The 12500-nt window shown below is 34.5% G+C and overlaps 1 protein-coding gene across 3 annotated transcripts in view; it reads left to right on the forward strand.

The window, feature by feature from the left end:
• The first annotated feature begins 6725 nt into the window (after positions 1-6725).
• LOC106880995 (protein kinase C delta type) overlaps positions 6726-12500 on the forward strand; it is a 141765-nt gene continuing 135990 nt past the window's right edge. For 2 of the 3 annotated variants that reach the window (XM_052966790.2, XM_052966795.2), the window contains exon 1: positions 6726-7621. The gene's annotated coding sequence lies outside the window, so the exon portion shown is untranslated. Of the gene's footprint in view, positions 7622-8900; positions 8997-12500 lie in introns of those variants that run through there. The other variant, XM_089351201.1, reaches the window with a different exon arrangement.

Genomic DNA, 12500 nt, shown 5'->3' on the forward strand with positions numbered 1-12500 from the left:
ATCAAATTCAATGACAGCACCGCATGACTGGCATCCATGCTAGTGGAGTGCTAAGAGCACCATCTGAGCGTGACCGTTGCCAGGGCCACTGACTGACTCCCATGCCAATGGCATGTAAAAAGCACCATTCGAGCATGATCGTTACCAGCGTTGCCTTACTGGCACTTGTGCCAGTGGCATGTGAAAAACAACATTTGAGTGAGGTCGTTGCCAGTGCGATTGGACTGGCTCCTGTGCAGGTGGCACGTAAAAAACACCATTTGAGCATGGCTGTTGCCAGTACCGCCTGACTGACTCTCATGCCAGTGACACGTAAAAGCATTCACTACACTCTCAGAGTGGTTGGCATTAGGAAGGGCATCCAGCTGTAGAAACTCTACCAGATCAGATTGGAGCCTGGTGCAGCCATCTGGCTCGCCAGTCCTCAGTCAAACCATCCAACCCATGCCAGCATGGAAAGTGGACGTTAAACGATGATGATGATGATGAATATAATATAACAAAAAAATAAAGGTAATTAATGATAGAATCATTAAAGTGCCTGATAGAATATCTTGCTGTAGTTAGATATGTTCCTTTATATTCTGAGTTCAAATCCCACTAGAATGTTTCTTCCTTCCAGGGTTGGTAAAATAAGTACCAGTGAAGCACAGGATGGGATCTATCCAGCAAATTTCTGGTTTCGTATTGATATTACAATTCAATATTCTAACATCAATATAAATGTTGAAAATGTCTTAAGTTATCACAAGACCACATATTTTGGGGTTAGTGAAGTCAACTAAAGTAACCCCTGTAGATAAGAGATAGTTATATCCTTGATCCTGGAGAAATGGATAGCAAATTTCACCCCTTGTAGAAATCAAAATCAGGCTTAATTCATCACTGAACAGTTTTTAAGTCAGGTTTCAAAGTAAACGTCTTGGAGTATGTAGGTATATAAATAATTTCAGATCAATTTTACTTTAGCCCTTCTAGAATTGACATTAGTAAAGTAACAGAGTACTTTAGAAAAGCAATGGACAAGTCTTCTTTAACACAGCAAGTTGCCAATCATCTTGGTCCTTTGTCAACTTCTCTGTGAGACTCAACATCTAGAGATCATTCTTCACAACTTTGTCCAACATCTTCTAGAGTTTCCTCTTCCATCTACATTTAGTGATCAACACTTCTTTATGCATATGTCCTCATCCACACACATCACATGACCATATCAGCACAGTCTTCTCTCTTGCACACTGCATCTGATACCTCCTGTGCCCAATTTTCATCCCAATACATTTTCACTTTGTTGTACATGCACACTGACAGTGCATATCCAGTAGAGCATGTTAGCATCATTTCTTTCTAGTTTTTGCATGTCCTCTGCTTTCTCAGCCCATATTTCATTATTATGTAGCATTGCTATTTGTACACAAGCATCATTTTTACCCTTTTAACAGTTGACTATAATGCTGCTATGCCTTTGTTGGGTATGATACCTTCCTGTACAACCTGATTATATGGGTGATTAAGTTATATCCCACTCCACCAGATATTTTAAGCATCTTGGCAGTAATTCCTGATGGACATGAGATTTTCCTTGTCTTCATATCCTTAATTGCTATAACTGTCATACTGCTGTTAGGCCCATCCATGTCAGGAAGACACTCCTCTCATGCATTCTCCACATTTTGAATACTTTCATGCCTCCTTCTTTTCAGATTCACAAAGTGCAAGTATACTATCATCCAACATCATAATTTTTTTCTGTTACACTGTTTTGCAATCTGGAACACTTCATGCCTCTGGTCCTCACACTAGAACATTGGCAAACCGCTTCCTGTTTGATTCTCCCTTTGATAGAAAGACCTGTTGCCTAGCTTATCTTCTAGCCATCTAGTATATTTCTCTGCTAGGTCATTCTTCCAATCCTTGCAGGCCTGTTTCTTTGCTTTTATGGCTATGTCTACTTCACTGTTTCCATCACAATGTTACACTTGACCTGGCTAGAACTTTGTACCAGCCTCAGATTTTCTGTTGCTCTTAATACATTATCCCAAAGGAGCTTCCAATTCTTTTCTGTTATAAGTCTCTATCTCTTCATTCTTATCAAATGCTTCAACTAGTGCTTTTCTAAATTTCTCACTGTTCACTTGATCTTTAAACATACATGACTTTATTTTCCATACTAGTTTGTAACTCTGAATCCTTTTAGCTCTAAATCTGAAGCCACTAGCCATTAACTTTGCATACACAAACATTTATTTAACCCATTTCTTTTAGGAAGAATGTTGTCAATTTGGCTGGTTTCTTGAAGTTAGCATTGCAGATCATCAGGTCATTTGCATCACAGAACTTCAAGAATCTTGTTCCCTCTTCATTTTTAGGATCAAAACCATAGCCTCCATGTACACCATGGAATCCATTGGATTGCTATCCATCATGTCCATTGAAGTCACCAGCCAAGAAAATAAAGTCATCAAGGTAATCTACAAAAGGGCATTGAGCAGCACTTGTTTATACAGCTATCCTCATCCACACACATCAAAACTCTATACCAGCGCAGACTTCTTTCTTGCACACTACATCTGATTCGTCTTATGTCCAGAATTTCTTTAAATACATTTATATTTTGCTGTTCATGTGAACTTACATTGCACACCCAATGGAGCACACTACTTCAGTTTTTTTCCTGTCTTTTCAAATTCTCTGCCAAAACAAGCAGGATGTTAAATGATGATGATAATGATGATACATCTTTAAGTGAGTAATGTATTTCTACTATGATGTTACAGTCTTTGTTTCAACAAGGAATCTCAGATAAAATTTCTTTCAACAGAAGTTGAAAATAGAAGATGGCCATTTCAGGATGTATAGATCAGGGTCACTTGAAATCTCATCGATTTCAGATCTTGTTGAATGAATCAGTTTATAACTATAAGTAGATTACACTGTGTAACATGATTTTTGTCCTTGGATGGCAACTGTTATTTCCTATTTGCTTACCTCTAGAAAGTATGAAAAATGGCTAATGCCTCCTGCCAACTTTGCTTTTGTTACATCTATTCAAACCCTAAAGAATCCCTCTCAACACATGGCTACGGTGCTGTCCCACTACTCCTGCTCATGATCAGAGATGTACATATTGTGTTGTCAGTTACTATGTGACATGCTCAAGTGGTTAAGATCAAGCAACTGACAAGCAAATCTGTGGTATTGAGCAGAATATTTGCTATAATGATATTACTTCTTAAGCAGTTCAGTGTTGAATCTATCTGAAATGTAATGGAAAATAGGTCTGTTTCAAAACATTGATGTCCAGGTCACAAAAGCAAAATCTGAAAGGAATAATAATTTCCTTTGATTTCTAGGTAGAAGCAAATAGGAAATAAACACTTACTGACTAAAGACAAAAAATAAGTTTGCTACACAATGTTATGTATTCAAAAGTTGGCACCTTTATCCAGTCACATATTAATCAAATTCATCTGAAAGCAAAACTTTTCTAATTTTCCTCATTACTTGTATTTTTGTTTAGACAGAGAAAAATAGTAACTATAACTATTTCAAAATATCAGTGATGAAGTAATTCTCACAATAAACCTAACTAGCAACCCTGCATTATCATCATCATTGTTTAGCATCCGCTTTCCATGCTAGCATGGGTTGGACGATTTGACTGAGGACTAGTGAACCAGATGGCTACACCAGGCTCCAGTCTGATTTGGCAGAGTTGCTACTTGAAATTCTTTATTTATACTCACTACAGCTCAGGACATGTTTACTTGTATTATATTGCAGTGCTTGTATGATTTATAAACTGACAAATGCTTCCAGTATATTTAGTGTTACTCTGTTGGTGACTTTGGGAAAAAGTTCGTAATATTTGATCTGAAATTCTTTTGGAAAAATAAAAAGAAAAGAAAAAAGGTGGGTTAGGTCTCCTTTGTTAAAAGCATTCTTTAGAGCTTCATAGCCCCTGTCTGCAAATAATTCTTCAAGGAGCAAAATGTACTGCCAATGAATATCTCCAGTGATTTATTAGACGTTCATCCTTGATTATGCTTGAAAAAGTACTGCAATTAGACTGAACTGATCAACTTTGAGGAGCATATCTTATGTAACATGATCATAATAGCTTGCTGAACATAATCCTCACTGGTACTTCAGTTTATTTTCCTTGATCTGTTTCCTGTTTTTTTCCTCGTCTACTTTTGCTCTGGCTGCCATCAATCTACATGGCACTTTTTCACTGTATTACACATTCATAGTTAGGAAGCTACATTAGCAAATCCCTTTAAAAAGCTTAATTTACCATGCAAGTTAAACTACTCTGGCTTTTGTACAAACAAACTTTAGATTAATTCTATACAAAATACAGCTTTAACTTGACTTAATCTGTGTTCTTTAGTAAGTAGTAGTAGATTTGAAAATGAATTATAACCCATATTATATCATGATGCTACATGAACAGAATTGTTTTAAAGAAAATTTACTATCTTTGGTCACTGTGCGACATTCATTTAGCATACTCCAAAATTTATGCTTCCTCAATACATTTCTTTCAAGACTCAACAGGTTTTACACAGTCAATGCCCATGTCTCATGATCATGCAGCATCACATTATTTTACACAAACTTCAGAGCAAAAAAACTGTATCAAGTCTTTGAACTTATCTTCATTTAATTCCTATCCCTTTAATAGAACAATATTTAATACTTACTATATTGCCTAGATAGAGGAATTATCTACAACTTTTAGTAAGCCACGTGAGAGGTCAATACATTTCCTTTGATGCATACCTATAGGTTTTACTTATATATCATGTGATGATGATGATATTAAGTTAGGGTTTTCTGTGATTCTGTCAGAGATCTTGCCATTATTTGTACTTAGCAACTTTTTTCTCTAAACTGATCAAGATCCCTCACTCTGATGGTACCATTTCATTGGCTTTTTAAATACCTTAGCTATAAATAGAACTTACGTTTTTGCCATGTTAACCGTGGGCCTGCAACTCTTCTATAATCAAAATAATTCATTTCATTGTCAAGGAAACTGCCACACTTCAAAACATTGTATCATGATACACAATACAATACAAAATAATTCAGTTCAATAAATAAATAAAAAATTGACTACACCAAAACAGAAATGGGAGCGCATAGAAAAGTGTGTAGACACATAATGAACAAGTGAATTAAATAATACAGGCATATGATTGAATTCTGACACTAAATAAATGTAATAATCCCAAAACAAGGACTGTCACTGAAAGAGAAACAAAGCTCTCCAAAAACTTTTACTATAGTATGCTTCTAGCAATTTCCTTCATTGTGCTTTTGTCTGTAGGTGACACTGAAAAGTCAAACTATCCACTTATAGCAATCTAACTACTCTTACCTACCTTTCATTAACTCCATCAAGGATAAGACTTTCGTCCTCACCTGTACCTCCCAGTTCAAGTGATACTTGAAGGTGTTGAGGGTTTTGTTGTAAAGAAAATTACAAAATTTTACTAAGTGTATTGATACAGTAAGCAAAGTAATTCCAAATGAAGAATTAATTAAATAATAACGATAATAAATCCTAAAAAAAAAAGTGTCAGCAAAAGAGCATCAAAAATCTTTTCAGACCCTATTATGTGAATATAAGTTATTTCAAAGTCACCAAAACTTATTTGGATAGATTTTATATTAGAATCTTTCTATGTTTTATCTTCTACAAAAATTACTTAATGGGTTCAAATGTCAGTAGCCTCATCACAATGTATCTTTAGACTAATGCATATACTCAAAGTTAGACTATATACACTCAGACAGGAAATACTCCTACTTCGTCTAGTAGTACAACAGTGACTAACTGTTAATACTAGTATACTTTACAATGAGTCATACACAGAAGATACACAATAATATATTGATCCCGTTGGTGAAAGACGAGAAATTTTAGAAATATTAATACAACTACTACTAATATTATTACTACGACCTAAGCACATACAAGGGGCTTACACATCAAATTTGCAATTATGATATTGATTTTTAAATAATTAGTTATTAATAATTGGTATTTTAAGATACAGTAGGCTTTAAAAAATTCAGTGGTTGATGTTCCGACAATGATTAGGATGATAATGATGATGATGATAGTAACGATGACAGTGATGATGATCGGTGTTTATTAAAAAACATCATAGATGAATTTGAAGTAGTCGGATCAAACAAAATACGAAATCAATATCCTTTAACCAATTCAATAGAAGAGGAAATTTAATCTCAGGTGATGTCTCTAAGCTTATGTGCATATATATATAAAAGACAGGAATTTTCACCTTAAATCAGAAAAATTAGGGTTGTTGTTGTGTAGTCCCTGGTCAGCCCTGGCAGAGTAAACCTATGATCAAAGCCATTCAGGTCATGACCACCCCGTCCTTCTCTCGGGTATTGCGTATCTAAGAGTACATTATCCAATGTGTGTCTCCCTTGTGATGACGGGAGGCTGTAATTTCTCGAAGATTTGCCTGTTATTTCTTGCAAGTCAATCAACCAAGTAAAGGTCTCATTTGGTTAGAAAAAAAATCTGGGTATTACGACTAAGCCCAACTTGGCTTCTCATTGTTATATATACATACATATATAAATATATATATATATATATATATATATATATATATATATATATATATATATATATATATATATATATATATATATATATATGTGTATGTGTGTGTGTGATTAGTACCATGACAGCTATACTATTGTAGCACCTTATGATAATGTCTAAGAAAGTAATCACCATAAATAAAAAATTAAATTAATAGATAACTGTAAATGAATCAGGATAAAATCAAACAAATTGGAGAAAATTCTCGTCTGTATTAGAAAGCGGAGATACAGACGGTGTATTTTCGAAAACTCCTACCGTGGCAGCAGCGTACCTGCAGGAAAGTGGTTCCGCCGCAACGTGTCGTCGGCTGCCAAATAGAAAAAGACCATGTAAACAGTAATATTTCTTTTCTGTCAACTGTGATCTGTAATTGCCAGGGAAAAGTAGAAAGGGTTTGTTGAAAACAGAGCGCCTTTGGTAAATTACCAAATGTTAACAAAACTACTAATGTGATATTTGATGACATCAAAGCTATTATATTATAACGGTGTTGTCAGCGGAGATAAAGTGAATACAATCAGAAACGAATAGTAGTAGTAATAGTGGCGGTATTCAGGATACTGACGCTACTACTGTTGGTTGTTTTTAGAGAGACCAAGTTAGTCCAACTTGTTATATACGGGAGGCAGTTCAGGTCGTTTACTTCTGTCAACTGGGGCCGGCATTGAAACTCTCACTCTCTCTCTTATTCCTCTTTCTCTCACGCATACATCTGACCCCTCCTCCTTAAACGTTGAAGTAGTTGGCATTCAACCTGTGTGTATGTACGCGAGAAAGAAAGAACAAGAGAGAGTGTGTATATAACAGAAAGAGGCGAAGGTAACAACAACACTAACCAAAGTGGGGTCGAAATCAGTTAACATCCATTCCTCTCTGCTTTAGTGGTCGGATTAAGTACTCAGCAGCAGAAACTTAAGTCAAAAAACTTATGGAGCTCTCATCTGTCTTACATGTCTAATATAGAAGGTAAGTGACATAATATTGCTGTCTTCAAGTTCATCTATTTTTTTTTTTATGTATTTCGTTTTCTGTTCTTACGTTTTACTGCTTTGTTCTGTCAATTAAAATATGACAGGGTAGGGTTTAGAAATTAAAAGGTTCAATCAATCCACAATTTTTTCAACCTAGGGATTTCTTACTAATTTCCTCAAATAAAGTAAAACTTATATTCGTATTTCTGTATCAGCATTAAATGTGGTCTTTATATTTTTCTTTCACTCTCTTATGTAAGTAAAAGAATTTGAGGGTTGGGGCAACGGAGGGGGGAAAACTGCCACTAAACAAAACCTTCCAACACTGAAGCGATAACAAATTCCTAAGATCCGTGTTTTATCAATTATTGCTTGTTTGATTGATTCTGTGAACGATTGATTGATTTTTCTATTTCTCTATTCTTTCCTGATGGTTGGGCGTGATACATAACTTTTTTCTGATCTTCAATACAGATGTCTTATTTTAAAAGCTCTACTATTGTGCTAAATAAATTAACATAGTGAAATAAGGTGGTTTAATACCTTGAAATAAGATGGAAACTTTTTCTTTAAACTTCCATTCAATAGCCTTCCTACAATATCTACTGGTTAACATTACTAACGATTTTGCTTCTTGTTCGTATTTTTTCCATTCAAATTATTCAACTAAATTATTTTAGTTGTCGATCTCGGCGTGATTAGCAACAGATTACATTGTTGTCTCTTCCACGTCCCTCTCCTGCCCTCACATTCTCAGCCCTTCCTGTAGTAAGGGAGCAGTTGCAGGGCCCAGACTCCTGCTGATGTCGGCTCCACATCTGTTGGAATTATTCACAAAACCTCTAGATTAGAACACAAAAGAAAAAGATTAGAACCGCCTCGAATTTAACCCACTACATACAGATACACACGCAATGAAAAATTACCCTGATTTTTCCTTTCACAAGACAATGTGATGTCATATTTTTTTTTTATTAAAGAACGAAATAATGATGATGATGATTATAATAATAATAATAATAATTAAAGAGATTAGTAATGAAGGGGTGTAGGGTTACGCCAGTAATAGGTCTATAATGGAATCTACGCAAATATTCGGCACCTCGTGTACCATTTACATAATTTCATTTTTTCTTAGCTGGCACCACTATACTCGTTAATGTATAATAATAGTAACAATGATACTGATAAACATTTTAATTCATAACCATTTCTCCTGTTTAAATTAAGTGTTTTCATGGACTTTTTCTCTCCCCCATCTCTCTCTCCATCCTTTTGAAAGTCTTCTGGCGTCAAATGTGAGAGATGACTCAACTGGCAGATCCCCCTACCCCACTTTCATGAAGCACTTGGTTGCCAACCAGCTGTATGTATGTGTCGTCGTTCCTCATTTACCACCTTTCTCTTCCTCTTGCACTTGTATTCCAGTTACATGGATATCAATGTTCCTACATCATCCCACCTTTGTGTGTGTGTGTGTATGTGTAATGTATACTGTATGTACGTAATATATGTTCTATGTCTGTTTGCATTTGTTTAAACCCGTCAATGTGACGAATTTACTGTGCTTTATAGTCTACTTTTTTTTGGAGATAGCTGCTTATATTCTTTCAACATACAAGAAACTTCGTTTCGTTGCACATAAAATATGGAACAAATATTATTTGTACTAAGTATGATATCGTTTTAAAACTCTCTCTCTTTCACACACAAAGAAAATAAAAGTTATACGAAGCTACTTTGTTTCTGTTTTCCTGTAGAATGCAGATTAAGAAGGGTTTGACAAAAATCCTTTCTCTTAAACTAATGTGAAGTTTAATGTTTAAAGTTTTGTTACTCAAAATATTGCGTGTCAAAATATTCTGCCGTCTAATTAAATATTTGAGTAGATCGTGGGTCAAAATAGTTCTATTACATGACAATTATTTTTGTGACATTCGTCAAGCTGTTGGAATAAATTTCTTAAAAAAAAAAGTTTGCGACAGTTTCTAAATAAATCATAAATATTGGTAAGCTTGTCTAAATTGTCATGTACTATTAAAACGGGCTAAATAAATTTCCTTGATCGGCTATAATTGGCAAAAATACATATCTCATAATCTTCACTAAGGTGTGTTTCAACAAATACTAGCTATCATAATATATATATATATATATATATATATATATATATATATATATATATATATATATAGTGTGTGTGTGTGTGTATAAGGGAAAAAAGTCCACGATCCCTTGTATTCTTATCATTGACTCTGATGTGTTAGTCGTTTTCAAACCTGCAGAAATAATAATATAATAATAATATGTAAAGCAATATTGTAAAATAATTGCGTAATATTTTAATAGCAGCAGCTTTAGCATCGGTATACTGCTTTGTGATTTCAGATTTTACGAAGATATAAGACGCTATAAAATATTTATTATAGATATGTCTATATATGTCAGACACATGAACATCGTAATGATGATGATGATAGTAATGGTTTTGAGATGTTTAACTTCCCGTGATATGGCCTCTGTATTCCACTGATGACTCTTGAGTGAGCTAGTACCCCACTTCTTATACCATTAGTTCAGTTTCTGTAATCACGCACATACACACACACGTTTTTAATTTAATTCTTCAGATATTTTAAATCTCGGCCACAAACCTATTTTCCCTCTAATTTTGATTCTCATTTCTAGTGGGCACCATAAAGAAATGGAAATATAGCTAAAAGAGATAATTTAATTTTAGTAGGTAATCATTTTCGGGGTTTTGTAGACATCGAAAGCCTGCATCCCCTCTAATGTTTACGCCTTATCTACTGTAATAAAAAATGTTTTTATCGCTCGTTATCATTATTTCTGATTCAGCAGGCTATCGGGCACGTTACTTGCTTACTCCTTTCTAAGTATTTTCAAGTGGTGGTACAGTTGGGCTAAGTCTATACCCCAGCTGTTTAATCACACGTTTGGGTTCAAGTTACTTTGTATGATTTCTTTCACTTTTAATTTGACTGTTAGGGAGTAAGAAAGTTTTAAACATTTCGTTCCCCACTCATAACTTGAATTCAGATTGAAGGGAGTTTTGTTACTTGTTATTTGAATTTTGTTTTACACAAACATGACACAACCTCGTTTACTTCTTCAAACTTGTAGTATTGTAAGAAAACGTCACGAAGTAAAAGATTAGCGAGACAAGTTCTGGGGATTTAACTACCAGTTGAATCACACTGCTAATGTTCTTGAGAAAGTATGAACATCAGTTATTTTCTCTCTCCTGAAGTTAATAAGCATGTCAACCTTCACAAAATATCAGATTTTGTGCTTACATTTGAAATAGATGGATAGAAACGAGAATTTATTGATTGCTAGAATGTTGAATTTCAGTAGAAAATAACCTGCCCTGAAATATTAAACAGAAGTGGTATATATATTGCACAAACTTAGTCTGGAGTAACTAATATTCTGCTTTTTGTGGAAGGACCAAATTTCTTGCATTAGAAAGTATGTGAACTGTCAGTACCTGTGGTATAGGAAATTTTTAAGATACTTTGACTACTGGTATGCAAGCATGTACTGATGCTGAAATATATTCTTCAGCAATGCGAAGGCATGATTATATTTTGTGAAGTATGTTTCCATCACTTCACTTACTATGCAATATTGATTCAAGAATAGACCAAGGATGGGCATCTGTAATGCTGTTAGGTACCCACAGTTCTCCACCTAGGTTGTATGGTCAGTGAATCATTCACTCTTGCATGACTAAAGTTAGTGTGAGTGATTAAAAAAAATATTGTTTAGTCATCAGGAAGGGGCTGTGCTCATGTCTTGAGTCTCTAGTACTGATGGAATTCTTCAATGTCTGTATGCCAATTTTTGCAAAAATATGGGCCGGAGGAGATTCCAGTAGGTCGATGTTCTGGAGAGGAAGAATTGATAAGTGGTTGGTATGTGACCTAATGGGTGACATATACTAGGTGTGACAAGAGAAGGAGAGATGGTTTGAACTGGGAAGTGGTGGTATGCAATTAGTTCAGGAAAGCAAATTCTCAGGGCGTTTATGATGGAGCAGTCTAAAGTTAATGAACAATTTTCAAAAATATTTGACTTGGTTAGTCTCATAAAGAGACATTGTCAGTCTGGAATAAGGTGTACAAGGTGAGCATATGTAAGTTGTGAAACTGGCCTCTACACACTTCTGTCATATAAAGAACAAATTACTATACACTGAGCCTGGTGTTAAGATTATTCTGCTGATTTCATTTGTTAAAGATACTCAGGCAGTTTTGCTCAGACTACTAATTGTAAAAATAGCAAATATGATGTAGGAGATTGAAAGATCTTACCTTTTTATTTTCGACTATACCAACTTCATTTAGTTTCTCTCAAAGGTGATGATAGAGAAGGGTCCTGTTCTTTAGGAAATTTATATATGAGAGAATAAGTGTAGGTTTCAGCCTCTGGTTTCAACTGCAGGCTGAAGTGAGAAGATAGTTTATCTGCAGCAGAAATATGTCAGAATTTTGAAATGGCCTGATCTATTCTGAGTGTCTTTCTGCCAACAGTTTTTTTTTGTCATTCTGGTAGCAATATATATATATATATATATGTCATGGTATGTTAAAAATATTAAGTCTGCCTCTAAACTTTGATTTTGAAATTATATGTTAATATATAAGGTATTTTGTTAAATGTTGAAGATCTTTTCTAAGTTTATGAAAAGAAATCATTGAAAATGATGATAATATGAAGCTATTATCTTCATTTTTTTTTTTGTCACATATTCACAAATTTGTATGATACTGAATTGACCTCACCACATCCTGGTATTTGTTTTATCAACCTTAGGATTTGAACTCAGAGTATAGAGAGACAAAGCTAAA

Source organism: Octopus bimaculoides, chromosome 1, assembly GCF_046866305.1.
Source record: "Octopus bimaculoides isolate indiv1 chromosome 1, ASM4686630v1, whole genome shotgun sequence".
Classification (NCBI taxonomy): domain Eukaryota; kingdom Metazoa; phylum Mollusca; class Cephalopoda; order Octopoda; family Octopodidae; genus Octopus; species Octopus bimaculoides.